The 5,155-nt window shown below is 38.3% G+C and overlaps 1 pseudogene; it reads left to right on the top strand.

Moving 5' to 3' along the window:
- The first annotated feature begins 350 nt into the window (after positions 1-350).
- LOC145039233 (cyclin-dependent protein kinase inhibitor SMR6 pseudogene) lies at positions 351-668 on the top strand (annotated as a pseudogene).
- The last annotated feature ends 4,487 nt before the right edge of the window (positions 669-5,155 follow it).

The following is a 5,155-nucleotide window of genomic DNA, read 5'->3' as shown; positions in this document are numbered from 1 at the left end:
TAAAAATGTGAAAATGTAAGGAGAATACGTGAAGTATTATATAAAACAATTTTAGAATATGTGAAGTTAAATACTGAAAAAGTCACCACTTGAATATGATTTATTAATAAAATCAAACACGTACACATCCATCCCACACTTCCCATCTTTTTCCTCTCATCAACTCAATCATTTACTTATAAAGCAAAGCAACCCTCCATCAGTCGTCATTTCCTATTCCAGTTTAGAAAAATCACTCTCATCTTCCTCTTTCATCTCTTCACTTTCTCCCCTCATCTCTTTTCCTAAATCTTTCCTCCAGATTCCGTTCCTTTTCTTGTTTAAAGCTCAACTCAGGTTTCGATATTGACATGGGAATTGCAGAAGAAACAATGGAATCAGAATCAGCATCCAAGAAATGGGTTATCGCCGGAATCCATTTCATGACTCCTTTGAAGCCGATTTACACAAAAAAGGAAACCGAAAAAAAACATGAAGATGATGACGAGGCAAAGGAGTGTTGTACGACTCCGACATCTCCGGAATCAGTGATTCCGTGTTTGCTGAAATGCCCGGGAGCTCCGAGGAAAAGGAAGGCGATTTCCAGAAGCCACTGTAATGACGTTAGAGATTACTTCAAACCTCCGGAATTGGAAAGTGTGTTCATACGCTTTGTTGAAAGGGCATAAGTGTCTACATCTTTGTAACTCTAACTAGGGTTAATTAACTAGGAAAATAAATTTTGTAATTATCATCTTTACAGTTTGGTTACAATCTACTTGTTATATTTTTAATTAAGATGCAAAAAAGGCCCCGATAAAAGTGGATTAGAACGAGTGATTCTAACCATTTTTTTTAGTATGTAACAATTTTCTTTTCGATTTATTATGTAGAATAGTTAGTTTGCAAAAAAAAAAAAAAACTTTATTTATGACGTTTGGTATAAAAATTATGTTTTTTTAGGTTTTGTATTGTTTTTGAACAGCCAAACCATTATATTTGTATTTGGTGCGATAATTGTGGCTCTTTCAGGACATAAATAAAATAATATTTTTATATTTCCTACGCATATTGTTGGCGTACAAATTTTAAGGAGGACTAAATACATTACAATCATGGTTATATATATATATATATATATATATATATATATATATATATATATATATATATATATATATATATATATATATATATATATATATATATATTTTACAGTATAGAATTATTACGTTAATACATACAAATTAAAAAATAGAAAAGAAAAATAAAGCCATATTCTTTTTCTCAAAATATATGTTTAGTCTTCATGTCTCGTCGAAGGGTACTATCATACGAAGTTGATTTGATAATTGGAATAAATTCCTCAGAAAAGAAAAATAAAGCCATATTCTTTTTTCTCAAAATATATATAGTTAAATTGGCATGTTTATTGAACACGTAGGGGAGGTTCCTCTAGCATAAAAAATTAATTTAACAAATTAATTTTTTACTTAAATTTATTGAGGACGGATGTAGGGGAGGTTCCTCTAGCATAAGCATGCAATGAAGTAATCGCCAAAGACAAAGCCACAAGAACCCTCTGTCACATTCTTTGTATTAATTAAGTCTATGATAATTTTAATTATTAGCGCCCATAAGATTGTTCCTCAAGTCATTTTTTTATTTAAATATATAGCTTGTGTGAACTTTTTATACGATATGATGATGGCAAATTCGCTAGTATCGTCTTGTTGGACAAGATATGATAAGGAGTATACTGCGAGTTATATTGTCTGCAAAAGACCTTCTAAACACATGGATAGACACGCATGAGTGACAATGGTCGGTACTGCATGAAAGGACATGTAACGTCCTATATTTGGTTAAAACGTCACTATGCCAAATAGTTGCTTGCCTGACATGGACTCGTGTTGCATGCACCCCCATCTATCCTATTAGTTTGTGTTGTCCAATCTTAGAGGCGCATTTAGTTGGCAGAAAATTGAAAGAAAATGATTTCAATTCCATTGAATTCATTCGTTTGATTAGTCTTAGGAGAAATTGATTCCTTCTAAAGTTTGATGAAAAACATTCATTTTCGTCAAGGAAGCGGCATATTACAAAATATCTCATTTACTTATTAGAAAACCAACATTGACCTCTTCGTCTGGCCCATCATACCTCATTTACTTATTAGAAAACCAACACTGACCTCTTCGTCTGGCCCATTGTGATCTGAAAAACATTGCTTGATCCCCCGATCCCCCCCCCCCCCCCCCCCCCCAAGACACCTGTCCTTTCAACGTGGAAGGAATTGTATTGTTATGTAATTAAATAGAAGTGTCGGTAGGATAATTATTAAGTGTCGGTTGTATTATTTGTAATGTAACATAAAGTGTCTAACCCTCAATAGTCTAGGGGGCTATAATGTAAATATGTGTGTCGTTTTGCAATCAAACGATTGCAACCCAATTATGTAACCGGCTCCTTCGAGCCTATAAATAGGGCCTTCGCCCATATGAAAAAAAAAACAAGTTAAGTTTGAGTGTTACCCACTGCGATCTAAATCTGCTCTGACTTCCTCTTCCCGAGGTGCTCTAAATCGATCTTCCACTCTTGGGCTCTAGCAATCATATCATTCAGGGTCTCGTACCGTGACAAACTCACCAACTCCCTGATGTCATCCCTCAGCATGCTATGATACCTTACCTTCTTCATCTCTTCGTCCGCTGCATGTTGTTGAACCAACAAAGCCCTCTCTCAGAACTTGGCAATAATCGCTGACACGGTCTCAGTCATTTGGCAAAGGTCCTGAAACTCCATCAACAACTGCTGCACGTCAACAGCTTGTGCAAACTCAGCCCTAAACCGGCTCACAAACTCATCCCAATTCATCATCTCTAGGGCTTCGCCTCCCAAAGCAATGTCTACCTCCTCCCCACCAATCTCGAGCTCTGTTTTTCAGAAGATATGAAGCAAATCTGACCTTCAACCCCTCGGGACAAAAACTCATCCGGAAAGCGTTCACCATATCCGCTAATCATCTCCTACTAGCAATGGGGTCATTCTCCCCAAAGAACTCGGGAGCTCCACAAGCACGAAATTCTCGGAAGGAAAGAGTGCGAGTTCCCACAATTACCATGATCTCAGTACGGAATGTGCTCAGACGCTCATCCAGAATCTCCATAATCCCCTACGTAATCGTCCCGAAGATCACAGGAGTTGCTCTAAAATACCATGGGTAATCTCCAATGAGATAAACTCCCACATCAGCTCATCAATTGGCTTAGCGCCAACACCTGATCCTCAACCAGATTTGTAACACTTGAATCTTGGTATGGTTCATTATTGCCCTTTGTTATTTGAAAGTTGCCTTTTGATTCTTGTGTAGTATGCAAGGTATACTACATGGTACACATAGCGTATAATCTGTGAAGCGAGTACGCGGGGAGTACCACATGGTATGCTTAGCGTACGAATGCGAGGCGGGATCGGGACTTCGGACACGTACGCGGGGCGTATGTGCCTTTTAGTGAAATCCTAATTTATGGGGTTAGATACTATATAATCTCACTTATGGCTCATGTTACCTTCATTTCAAAACTCTAGACCTTTCCTTTTGTGTTCTTAAGCTCATTGTGTGCTTCTTGGTGTGTTTTGGTTCATTAGCATGAAGAAGGAGTTTGTTGTAAGGTTGTTGATCAAGAAAGAGCTTGTGGATCCTGATTCTCTACTCCATTTCCAACTTTTTTTGAGGTAAAAAGCTATGATCTTATTCATTAGTAGCTTAGATCTAGTTTATATGAGTTTTTGGACCCTTTTTGGCCCAATGAATGAGATATAGTGGTTTGTTACCACTCCAGGAGCTATGAGTTGCCACTCTTGGTGTTTCTGAGGTTCAAAGTCCATAAAGTTGGCACCTTTAGGGTTTAGAATCACCCATGCATGAGATTATGTCCATTTATTGAAAGTAAAGTGTTATATTTTGAAGTTGGGTCCTTTTGGTGTAACATCCCGACTCCCATGTATAAATTTAATGCTTTTATATTCATAATTATGGACCTACTCGACGAGTTGGTTGCCCCAACTCGTCGTGTAGAAACTGATAAAGCCAAATGGATTCTAGAACCTACTCGACGAGTTGTAGGACCCAACTCGACGAGTAGACGTTGTGCATGAAAACCCTAATTTTTAGGGTTTGCACCCTATTTAAAGGACCTTAAGTCCTTTGTCCCAACCACCCTTGCCACTTTCACATCCAGAGAGAAAACCCTAATCGATCGGACCCTTATTTTGAGTATGTGTGAGGCTAAAAGTGTGTGTTTGGTGCATTTCTTGAAGAGGCTTGAAGATTTAGAGGCTTGGAATGAGAAGAAGCTTGTAGATCCTGCATCTACATAGTGTTGGCATCCATTTAGAGGTAAAAAGCCCTTACCTTGGTTTTCCATTTCTTAGATCTTATCTTATGTAAGTATATGGGCATATTCTGTGAAAATGGGGTCATTCTCGGGTTGGGGCTTGTCATGAGAACATGGTCTCAGATATGGACTCCTCTAGGCCCTCATGAACATAAAGTTCTCGAATTTATCTAGCCCTAGCCCTTTTCTGTAACATCCCAAAATACAACTCAATTTTTTTATATATAATAAAATCATATGCTGAACGCCATATCATAAATCCATACGTCAAATATCTCAAACCATACTAAAATGTCTTGATACAACTGTATCAAATCAAACTAAGTATCAAAACAATCTCCCAGGACAAAAACTGAAGCTGTGGTATGTGCGATGCCATCATCCCTAGCTCTTCTCTTTACTTGCAGAAGTACCTAAAACCAAAACTGAAACTGTAAGCACGAAGCTTAGTGAGCTCCCCCAAATTACCACATACCATACAAACATAAAACAACTACTCGGCCTTGCCCACTGCATCAGACCGAAATCCGGAAACTGCATCGGACCGAAGTCCGGAACTAACCAGGGCCTTGCCCTATGCATCGGACCGAAGTCCGGAACTACTGAGGCCTTGCCTCCTGCATCGGACCGAAATCCGGAACTAACTGCATCGGACCGAAGTCTGGAACTGACTGCATCGAACAGAAGTCTGGAACTACTGAACATAGCATAACATAAACATATCAACTAACACAACAACACATACTGCATACTGCTTCAGGCCATAACCCGGAACA

Source organism: Lactuca saligna, chromosome 4 (genome assembly GCF_052625555.1).
Source record: "Lactuca saligna cultivar CGN05327 chromosome 4, ASM5262555v1, whole genome shotgun sequence".
Classification (NCBI taxonomy): domain Eukaryota; kingdom Viridiplantae; phylum Streptophyta; class Magnoliopsida; order Asterales; family Asteraceae; genus Lactuca; species Lactuca saligna.
The sequence above is the reverse complement of the archived record's forward strand: the minus strand, read 5'-3'. Positions and strand labels throughout refer to the sequence as shown.